The sequence below is a fragment of the Protopterus annectens genome, unplaced genomic scaffold, assembly GCF_019279795.1.
Source record: "Protopterus annectens isolate FY-2018-M unplaced genomic scaffold, PAN1.0 ctg64668_obj.part0, whole genome shotgun sequence".
NCBI lineage: Eukaryota > Metazoa > Chordata > Ceratodontiformes > Protopteridae > Protopterus > Protopterus annectens.
This window is the reverse complement of record NW_025052716.1, coordinates 1-11,028: the sequence shown is the minus strand read 5'-3', so window position 1 is coordinate 11,028 and position 11,028 is coordinate 1. Positions and strand designations below refer to the sequence as shown.

The window sequence follows — 11,028 nt, the reverse complement described above, 5'->3', positions numbered from 1 at the left end:
CTGAGATTTGAACTCAGATCACTGGATTCAGAGTCCAGAGTGCTAACCATTACACCATGGAACCAGCTTAGCTAAGAGCTTTAAAGAAGCACAAAAAAAAAAAAAAAAAAAAAAAAAAAAAAAGTCCCTTTGCTGTCTCTTTAGAAACGGCAGTGTACTACTCCAGATATTTCAAGCACTATTTTTCCTTCAGACAACAGAATTGTGATAAGAGTTTACACTGATTCTTCTGTGCAATTACACACATTCTCACACAGACACAGCAGGATTAGAAAAGAAACAGACTATCCTATAAAGCTACTGTCACTTAAGTAGTTTGTTATGCAATTGTAAGCCTCTTCAGTGCTTTAGTCTTGTAGAGAAGCGAGTTGACCAAATATTATTGATGATGTATACTAAAGAAAAGCAAGAAAACGCCTCACACAGATTCTCCTGCATATCTCATTGTTAAGGTATCAAAAGTATTTCAGGTCATAACAGTCATAGCCTGATCACCATTTGTACTGCGTTTATATATATTCACATTTCTTTTTTGCAGCTCATTAATATGGTTTCCCCATGAGTATCTATATCCATTTACATGTGGGAAAATATCAAGAAAAGATTCATGTGCTGATTCTCATGATGTATAACTGCTATTTGCAGTGCCTGACTGTAACACGTAACATCATTCAGTGGTGAGACTATTTTCCATGTAAACCCCCTAAATGCTTCTGCTACAAAGCATTGTTGTATAAGTTCTGGATTTATGATAGACTTACTCTAACAGAAAGTGGACAGAACGATATGCCCTGGAACATATTTTCTGCATTTCAGTAGTAATTTGCTTATTTTTACAGCTGTATCTTAGAATCTGGATTTTTGTGGAAAGTGCTTCCTCTGTTCTGAAAATTTTATTTCATCCTGGTAAATACTCAACACAAGGAGTGAATTATTTGTTTTTCTCTTCATGGAGCAAGGTATGTTTAACTGCTTTGGTTTACTGTGTGGCAATACATGGTGCATGCCGTCGGAAGTTTCCAGGATCTGAAAAACTCTGTACTAATGCCTATAAGAGTTACTCATAGGGAAATATGTCTACTTTCTTAGCAGATTGGCTGTGGGTGTGGTAATCGTGGCCGAGTGGTTAAGGCGATGGACTAGAAATCCATTGGGGTTTCCCCGCACAGGTTCGAATCCTGTCGATTACGGTGGTGTTTTTTTTAGATTCTTTCATGCTCTCTGAGACATATATGTTTACATCAGACACCTTGTAGTGTTGAGCTAGTTTATCCAATCAAATGGTTTCTTAGCATTTGTCTTTTGTTCTTGGTTCATCTATTTAACATTTTCTTGGCATTTGTTGCAGTTTATTAGAACTAGCTTACTCTCTTTCTGTTCTCTTCTTCTGTCAGAGATTTTACTATGCCACTAAGATGATGACATCAGACATAATTTTCAATGTTGTGCAAAAAATGACACCGCTTGAAGATTACTGCCTTGTTTGAGGATGTTCTATTTACTTCTGATCTCTTCCTACTCTGATCAGGGTATTGAGGGACATTGGGATAAGATATATCTGTTCCATAGTGTCCATAAAGTCTTTTTTTTTCAGAAGGAAGCCAACATGGTGATCATTATGTCATAAAACGAAGACCTTTGCAATGCTGATTCCTTTCTCTGTTTTCCATCTTTGGCATGATATCTTATAAATCTTTCTTCGTCTTTCACCGAGCTTACCCTAAATAATTTTTGATTTTTACACGAGGATTCATCATTCTTTCACTTGCTGTCATCCATTCTTCAATGGACATTGCTTAGGTATGCTGGAATAAAACTGTTAAAAGCAACCTTGACTGAAAACACAACAGGTTCCACTGAGATTTGAACTCAGATCACTGGATTCAGAGTCCAGAGTGCTAACCATTACACCATGGAACCAGCTTAGCTAAGAGCTTTAAAGAAGCACAAAAAAAAAAAAAAAAAAAAAAAAAGTCCCTTTGCTGTCTCTTTAGAAACGGCAGTGTACTACTCCAGATATTTCAAGCACTATTTTTCCTTCAGACAACAGAATTGTGATAAGAGTTTACACTGATTCTTCTGTGCAATTACACACATTCTCACACAGACACAGCAGGATTAGAAAAGAAACAGACTATCCTATAAAGCTACTGTCACTTAAGTAGTTTGTTATGCAATTGTAAGCCTCTTCAGTGCTTTAGTCTTGTAGAGAAGCGAGTTGACCAAATATTATTGATGATGTATACTAAAGAAAAGCAAGAAAACGCCTCACACAGATTCTCCTGCATATCTCATTGTTAAGGTATCAAAAGTATTTCAGGTCATAACAGTCATAGCCTGATCACCATTTGTACTGCGTTTATATATATTCACATTTCTTTTTTGCAGCTCATTAATATGGTTTCCCCATGAGTATCTATATCCATTTACATGTGGGAAAATATCAAGAAAAGATTCATGTGCTGATTCTCATGATGTATAACTGCTATTTGCAGTGCCTGACTGTAACACGTAACATCATTCAGTGGTGAGACTATTTTCCATGTAAACCCCCTAAATGCTTCTGCTACAAAGCATTGTTGTATAAGTTCTGGATTTATGATAGACTTACTCTAACAGAAAGTGGACAGAACGATATGCCCTGGAACATATTTTCTGCATTTCAGTAGTAATTTGCTTATTTTTACAGCTGTATCTTAGAATCTGGATTTTTGTGGAAAGTGCTTCCTCTGTTCTGAAAATTTTATTTCATCCTGGTAAATACTCAACACAAGGAGTGAATTATTTGTTTTTCTCTTCATGGAGCAAGGTATGTTTAACTGCTTTGGTTTACTGTGTGGCAATACATGGTGCATGCCGTCGGAAGTTTCCAGGATCTGAAAAACTCTGTACTAATGCCTATAAGAGTTACTCATAGGGAAATATGTCTACTTTCTTAGCAGATTGGCTGTGGGTGTGGTAATCGTGGCCGAGTGGTTAAGGCGATGGACTAGAAATCCATTGGGGTTTCCCCGCACAGGTTCGAATCCTGTCGATTACGGTGGTGTTTTTTTTAGATTCTTTCATGCTCTCTGAGACATATATGTTTACATCAGACACCTTGTAGTGTTGAGCTAGTTTATCCAATCAAATGGTTTCTTAGCATTTGTCTTTTGTTCTTGGTTCATCTATTTAACATTTTCTTGGCATTTGTTGCAGTTTATTAGAACTAGCTTACTCTCTTTCTGTTCTCTTCTTCTGTCAGAGATTTTACTATGCCACTAAGATGATGACATCAGACATAATTTTCAATGTTGTGCAAAAAATGACACCGCTTGAAGATTACTGCCTTGTTTGAGGATGTTCTATTTACTTCTGATCTCTTCCTACTCTGATCAGGGTATTGAGGGACATTGGGATAAGATATATCTGTTCCATAGTGTCCATAAAGTCTTTTTTTCAGAAGGAAGCCAACATGGTGATCATTATGTCATAAAACGAAGACCTTTGCAATGCTGATTCCTTTCTCTGTTTTCCATCTTTGGCATGATATCTTATAAATCTTTCTTCGTCTTTCACCGAGCTTACCCTAAATAATTTTTGATTTTTACACGAGGATTCATCATTCTTTCACTTGCTGTCATCCATTCTTCAATGGACATTGCTTAGGTATGCTGGAATAAAACTGTTAAAAGCAACCTTGACTGAAAACACAACAGGTTCCACTGAGATTTGAACTCAGATCACTGGATTCAGAGTCCAGAGTGCTAACCATTACACCATGGAACCAGCTTAGCTAAGAGCTTTAAAGAAGCACAAAAAAAAAAAAGTCCCTTTGCTGTCTCTTTAGAAACGGCAGTGTACTACTCCAGATATTTCAAGCACTATTTTTCCTTCAGACAACAGAATTGTGATAAGAGTTTACACTGATTCTTCTGTGCAATTACACACATTCTCACACAGACACAGCAGGATTAGAAAAGAAACAGACTATCCTATAAAGCTACTGTCACTTAAGTAGTTTGTTATGCAATTGTAAGCCTCTTCAGTGCTTTAGTCTTGTAGAGAAGCGAGTTGACCAAATATTATTGATGATGTATACTAAAGAAAAGCAAGAAAACGCCTCACACAGATTCTCCTGCATATCTCATTGTTAAGGTATCAAAAGTATTTCAGGTCATAACAGTCATAGCCTGATCACCATTTGTACTGCGTTTATATATATTCACATTTCTTTTTTGCAGCTCATTAATATGGTTTCCCCATGAGTATCTATATCCATTTACATGTGGGAAAATATCAAGAAAAGATTCATGTGCTGATTCTCATGATGTATAACTGCTATTTGCAGTGCCTGACTGTAACACGTAACATCATTCAGTGGTGAGACTATTTTCCATGTAAACCCCCTAAATGCTTCTGCTACAAAGCATTGTTGTATAAGTTCTGGATTTATGATAGACTTACTCTAACAGAAAGTGGACAGAACGATATGCCCTGGAACATATTTTCTGCATTTCAGTAGTAATTTGCTTATTTTTACAGCTGTATCTTAGAATCTGGATTTTTGTGGAAAGTGCTTCCTCTGTTCTGAAAATTTTATTTCATCCTGGTAAATACTCAACACAAGGAGTGAATTATTTGTTTTTCTCTTCATGGAGCAAGGTATGTTTAACTGCTTTGGTTTACTGTGTGGCAATACATGGTGCATGCCGTCGGAAGTTTCCAGGATCTGAAAAACTCTGTACTAATGCCTATAAGAGTTACTCATAGGGAAATATGTCTACTTTCTTAGCAGATTGGCTGTGGGTGTGGTAATCGTGGCCGAGTGGTTAAGGCGATGGACTAGAAATCCATTGGGGTTTCCCCGCACAGGTTCGAATCCTGTCGATTACGGTGGTGTTTTTTAGATTCTTTCATGCTCTCTGAGACATATATGTTTACATCAGACACCTTGTAGTGTTGAGCTAGTTTATCCAATCAAATGGTTTCTTAGCATTTGTCTTTTGTTCTTGGTTCATCTATTTAACATTTTCTTGGCATTTGTTGCAGTTTATTAGAACTAGCTTACTCTCTTTCTGTTCTCTTCTTCTGTCAGAGATTTTACTATGCCACTAAGATGATGACATCAGACATAATTTTCAATGTTGTGCAAAAAATGACACCGCTTGAAGATTACTGCCTTGTTTGAGGATGTTCTATTTACTTCTGATCTCTTCCTACTCTGATCAGGGTATTGAGGGACATTGGGATAAGATATATCTGTTCCATAGTGTCCATAAAGTCTTTTTTTCAGAAGGAAGCCAACATGGTGATCATTATGTCATAAAACGAAGACCTTTGCAATGCTGATTCCTTTCTCTGTTTTCCATCTTTGGCATGATATCTTATAAATCTTTCTTCGTCTTTCACCGAGCTTACCCTAAATAATTTTTGATTTTTACACGAGGATTCATCATTCTTTCACTTGCTGTCATCCATTCTTCAATGGACATTGCTTAGGTATGCTGGAATAAAACTGTTAAAAGCAACCTTGACTGAAAACACAACAGGTTCCACTGAGATTTGAACTCAGATCACTGGATTCAGAGTCCAGAGTGCTAACCATTACACCATGGAACCAGCTTAGCTAAGAGCTTTAAAGAAGCACAAAAAGTCCCTTTGCTGTCTCTTTAGAAACGGCAGTGTACTACTCCAGATATTTCAAGCACTATTTTTCCTTCAGACAACAGAATTGTGATAAGAGTTTACACTGATTCTTCTGTGCAATTACACACATTCTCACACAGACACAGCAGGATTAGAAAAGAAACAGACTATCCTATAAAGCTACTGTCACTTAAGTAGTTTGTTATGCAATTGTAAGCCTCTTCAGTGCTTTAGTCTTGTAGAGAAGCGAGTTGACCAAATATTATTGATGATGTATACTAAAGAAAAGCAAGAAAACGCCTCACACAGATTCTCCTGCATATCTCATTGTTAAGGTATCAAAAGTATTTCAGGTCATAACAGTCATAGCCTGATCACCATTTGTACTGCGTTTATATATATTCACATTTCTTTTTTGCAGCTCATTAATATGGTTTCCCCATGAGTATCTATATCCATTTACATGTGGGAAAATATCAAGAAAAGATTCATGTGCTGATTCTCATGATGTATAACTGCTATTTGCAGTGCCTGACTGTAACACGTAACATCATTCAGTGGTGAGACTATTTTCCATGTAAACCCCCTAAATGCTTCTGCTACAAAGCATTGTTGTATAAGTTCTGGATTTATGATAGACTTACTCTAACAGAAAGTGGACAGAACGATATGCCCTGGAACATATTTTCTGCATTTCAGTAGTAATTTGCTTATTTTTACAGCTGTATCTTAGAATCTGGATTTTTGTGGAAAGTGCTTCCTCTGTTCTGAAAATTTTATTTCATCCTGGTAAATACTCAACACAAGGAGTGAATTATTTGTTTTTCTCTTCATGGAGCAAGGTATGTTTAACTGCTTTGGTTTACTGTGTGGCAATACATGGTGCATGCCGTCGGAAGTTTCCAGGATCTGAAAAACTCTGTACTAATGCCTATAAGAGTTACTCATAGGGAAATATGTCTACTTTCTTAGCAGATTGGCTGTGGGTGTGGTAATCGTGGCCGAGTGGTTAAGGCGATGGACTAGAAATCCATTGGGGTTTCCCCGCACAGGTTCGAATCCTGTCGATTACGGTGGTGTTTTTTTTAGATTCTTTCATGCTCTCTGAGACATATATGTTTACATCAGACACCTTGTAGTGTTGAGCTAGTTTATCCAATCAAATGGTTTCTTAGCATTTGTCTTTTGTTCTTGGTTCATCTATTTAACATTTTCTTGGCATTTGTTGCAGTTTATTAGAACTAGCTTACTCTCTTTCTGTTCTCTTCTTCTGTCAGAGATTTTACTATGCCACTAAGATGATGACATCAGACATAATTTTCAATGTTGTGCAAAAAATGACACCGCTTGAAGATTACTGCCTTGTTTGAGGATGTTCTATTTACTTCTGATCTCTTCCTACTCTGATCAGGGTATTGAGGGACATTGGGATAAGATATATCTGTTCCATAGTGTCCATAAAGTCTTTTTTTCAGAAGGAAGCCAACATGGTGATCATTATGTCATAAAACGAAGACCTTTGCAATGCTGATTCCTTTCTCTGTTTTCCATCTTTGGCATGATATCTTATAAATCTTTCTTCGTCTTTCACCGAGCTTACCCTAAATAATTTTTGATTTTTACACGAGGATTCATCATTCTTTCACTTGCTGTCATCCATTCTTCAATGGACATTGCTTAGGTATGCTGGAATAAAACTGTTAAAAGCAACCTTGACTGAAAACACAACAGGTTCCACTGAGATTTGAACTCAGATCACTGGATTCAGAGTCCAGAGTGCTAACCATTACACCATGGAACCAGCTTAGCTAAGAGCTTTAAAGAAGCACAAAAAAAAAAAAGTCCCTTTGCTGTCTCTTTAGAAACGGCAGTGTACTACTCCAGATATTTCAAGCACTATTTTTCCTTCAGACAACAGAATTGTGATAAGAGTTTACACTGATTCTTCTGTGCAATTACACACATTCTCACACAGACACAGCAGGATTAGAAAAGAAACAGACTATCCTATAAAGCTACTGTCACTTAAGTAGTTTGTTATGCAATTGTAAGCCTCTTCAGTGCTTTAGTCTTGTAGAGAAGCGAGTTGACCAAATATTATTGATGATGTATACTAAAGAAAAGCAAGAAAACGCCTCACACAGATTCTCCTGCATATCTCATTGTTAAGGTATCAAAAGTATTTCAGGTCATAACAGTCATAGCCTGATCACCATTTGTACTGCGTTTATATATATTCACATTTCTTTTTTGCAGCTCATTAATATGGTTTCCCCATGAGTATCTATATCCATTTACATGTGGGAAAATATCAAGAAAAGATTCATGTGCTGATTCTCATGATGTATAACTGCTATTTGCAGTGCCTGACTGTAACACGTAACATCATTCAGTGGTGAGACTATTTTCCATGTAAACCCCCTAAATGCTTCTGCTACAAAGCATTGTTGTATAAGTTCTGGATTTATGATAGACTTACTCTAACAGAAAGTGGACAGAACGATATGCCCTGGAACATATTTTCTGCATTTCAGTAGTAATTTGCTTATTTTTACAGCTGTATCTTAGAATCTGGATTTTTGTGGAAAGTGCTTCCTCTGTTCTGAAAATTTTATTTCATCCTGGTAAATACTCAACACAAGGAGTGAATTATTTGTTTTTCTCTTCATGGAGCAAGGTATGTTTAACTGCTTTGGTTTACTGTGTGGCAATACATGGTGCATGCCGTCGGAAGTTTCCAGGATCTGAAAAACTCTGTACTAATGCCTATAAGAGTTACTCATAGGGAAATATGTCTACTTTCTTAGCAGATTGGCTGTGGGTGTGGTAATCGTGGCCGAGTGGTTAAGGCGATGGACTAGAAATCCATTGGGGTTTCCCCGCACAGGTTCGAATCCTGTCGATTACGGTGGTGTTTTTTTTAGATTCTTTCATGCTCTCTGAGACATATATGTTTACATCAGACACCTTGTAGTGTTGAGCTAGTTTATCCAATCAAATGGTTTCTTAGCATTTGTCTTTTGTTCTTGGTTCATCTATTTAACATTTTCTTGGCATTTGTTGCAGTTTATTAGAACTAGCTTACTCTCTTTCTGTTCTCTTCTTCTGTCAGAGATTTTACTATGCCACTAAGATGATGACATCAGACATAATTTTCAATGTTGTGCAAAAAATGACACCGCTTGAAGATTACTGCCTTGTTTGAGGATGTTCTATTTACTTCTGATCTCTTCCTACTCTGATCAGGGTATTGAGGGACATTGGGATAAGATATATCTGTTCCATAGTGTCCATAAAGTCTTTTTTTTTCAGAAGGAAGCCAACATGGTGATCATTATGTCATAAAACGAAGACCTTTGCAATGCTGATTCCTTTCTCTGTTTTCCATCTTTGGCATGATATCTTATAAATCTTTCTTCGTCTTTCACCGAGCTTACCCTAAATAATTTTTGATTTTTACACGAGGATTCATCATTCTTTCACTTGCTGTCATCCATTCTTCAATGGACATTGCTTAGGTATGCTGGAATAAAACTGTTAAAAGCAACCTTGACTGAAAACACAACAGGTTCCACTGAGATTTGAACTCAGATCACTGGATTCAGAGTCCAGAGTGCTAACCATTACACCATGGAACCAGCTTAGCTAAGAGCTTTAAAGAAGCACAAAAAAAAAAAAAAAGTCCCTTTGCTGTCTCTTTAGAAACGGCAGTGTACTACTCCAGATATTTCAAGCACTATTTTTCCTTCAGACAACAGAATTGTGATAAGAGTTTACACTGATTCTTCTGTGCAATTACACACATTCTCACACAGACACAGCAGGATTAGAAAAGAAACAGACTATCCTATAAAGCTACTGTCACTTAAGTAGTTTGTTATGCAATTGTAAGCCTCTTCAGTGCTTTAGTCTTGTAGAGAAGCGAGTTGACCAAATATTATTGATGATGTATACTAAAGAAAAGCAAGAAAACGCCTCACACAGATTCTCCTGCATATCTCATTGTTAAGGTATCAAAAGTATTTCAGGTCATAACAGTCATAGCCTGATCACCATTTGTACTGCGTTTATATATATTCACATTTCTTTTTTGCAGCTCATTAATATGGTTTCCCCATGAGTATCTATATCCATTTACATGTGGGAAAATATCAAGAAAAGATTCATGTGCTGATTCTCATGATGTATAACTGCTATTTGCAGTGCCTGACTGTAACACGTAACATCATTCAGTGGTGAGACTATTTTCCATGTAAACCCCCTAAATGCTTCTGCTACAAAGCATTGTTGTATAAGTTCTGGATTTATGATAGACTTACTCTAACAGAAAGTGGACAGAACGATATGCCCTGGAACATATTTTCTGCATTTCAGTAGTAATTTGCTTATTTTTACAGCTGTATCTTAGAATCTGGATTTTTGTGGAAAGTGCTTCCTCTGTTCTGAAAATTTTATTTCATCCTGGTAAATACTCAACACAAGGAGTGAATTATTTGTTTTTCTCTTCATGGAGCAAGGTATGTTTAACTGCTTTGGTTTACTGTGTGGCAATACATGGTGCATGCCGTCGGAAGTTTCCAGGATCTGAAAAACTCTGTACTAATGCCTATAAGAGTTACTCATAGGGAAATATGTCTACTTTCTTAGCAGATTGGCTGTGGGTGTGGTAATCGTGGCCGAGTGGTTAAGGCGATGGACTAGAAATCCATTGGGGTTTCCCCGCACAGGTTCGAATCCTGTCGATTACGGTGGTGTTTTTTAGATTCTTTCATGCTCTCTGAGACATATATGTTTACATCAGACACCTTGTAGTGTTGAGCTAGTTTATCCAATCAAATGGTTTCTTAGCATTTGTCTTTTGTTCTTGGTTCATCTATTTAACATTTTCTTGGCATTTGTTGCAGTTTATTAGAACTAGCTTACTCTCTTTCTGTTCTCTTCTTCTGTCAGAGATTTTACTATGCCACTAAGATGATGACATCAGACATAATTTTCAATGTTGTGCAAAAAATGACACCGCTTGAAGATTACTGCCTTGTTTGAGGATGTTCTATTTACTTCTGATCTCTTCCTACTCTGATCAGGGTATTGAGGGACATTGGGATAAGATATATCTGTTCCATAGTGTCCATAAAGTCTTTTTTTTTCAGAAGGAAGCCAACATGGTGATCATTATGTCATAAAACGAAGACCTTTGCAATGCTGATTCCTTTCTCTGTTTTCCATCTTTGGCATGATATCTTATAAATCTTTCTTCGTCTTTCACCGAGCTTACCCTAAATAATTTTTGATTTTTACACGAGGATTCATCATTCTTTCACTTGCTGTCATCCATTCTTCAATGGACATTGCTTAGGTATGCTGGAATAAAACTGTTAAAAGCAACCTTGACTGAGGAAA

General features: G+C 36.8%; 11 non-coding genes across 11 annotated transcripts; 6 read left to right on the top strand and 5 right to left on the bottom strand.

Annotated features, from left to right (window-relative positions):
- Positions 1 to 1,108: 1,108 nt before the first annotated feature.
- Positions 1,109 to 1,190, top strand: TRNAS-AGA. Its single transcript has one exon. It is a non-coding gene; the product is annotated as a tRNA-Ser (tRNA).
- A 658-nt stretch (positions 1,191 to 1,848) lies between these two features.
- Positions 1,849 to 1,920, bottom strand: TRNAQ-CUG. The gene has a single exon. It is a non-coding gene; the product is annotated as a tRNA-Gln (tRNA).
- Positions 1,921 to 2,958: 1,038 nt separating this feature from the next.
- TRNAS-AGA lies at positions 2,959 to 3,040 on the top strand. Its single transcript has one exon. It is a non-coding gene; the product is annotated as a tRNA-Ser (tRNA).
- A 656-nt stretch (positions 3,041 to 3,696) lies between these two features.
- On the bottom strand, positions 3,697 to 3,768 carry TRNAQ-CUG. Its single transcript has one exon. It is a non-coding gene; the product is annotated as a tRNA-Gln (tRNA).
- Positions 3,769 to 4,793: 1,025 nt separating this feature from the next.
- On the top strand, positions 4,794 to 4,875 carry TRNAS-AGA. The gene has a single exon. It is a non-coding gene; the product is annotated as a tRNA-Ser (tRNA).
- A 654-nt stretch (positions 4,876 to 5,529) lies between these two features.
- TRNAQ-CUG lies at positions 5,530 to 5,601 on the bottom strand. Its single transcript has one exon. It is a non-coding gene; the product is annotated as a tRNA-Gln (tRNA).
- A 1,018-nt stretch (positions 5,602 to 6,619) lies between these two features.
- On the top strand, positions 6,620 to 6,701 carry TRNAS-AGA. The gene has a single exon. It is a non-coding gene; the product is annotated as a tRNA-Ser (tRNA).
- A 656-nt stretch (positions 6,702 to 7,357) lies between these two features.
- Positions 7,358 to 7,429, bottom strand: TRNAQ-CUG. The gene has a single exon. It is a non-coding gene; the product is annotated as a tRNA-Gln (tRNA).
- A 1,025-nt stretch (positions 7,430 to 8,454) lies between these two features.
- TRNAS-AGA lies at positions 8,455 to 8,536 on the top strand. Its single transcript has one exon. It is a non-coding gene; the product is annotated as a tRNA-Ser (tRNA).
- A 658-nt stretch (positions 8,537 to 9,194) lies between these two features.
- On the bottom strand, positions 9,195 to 9,266 carry TRNAQ-CUG. The gene has a single exon. It is a non-coding gene; the product is annotated as a tRNA-Gln (tRNA).
- Positions 9,267 to 10,294: 1,028 nt separating this feature from the next.
- Positions 10,295 to 10,376, top strand: TRNAS-AGA. Its single transcript has one exon. It is a non-coding gene; the product is annotated as a tRNA-Ser (tRNA).
- The last annotated feature ends 652 nt before the right edge of the window (positions 10,377 to 11,028 follow it).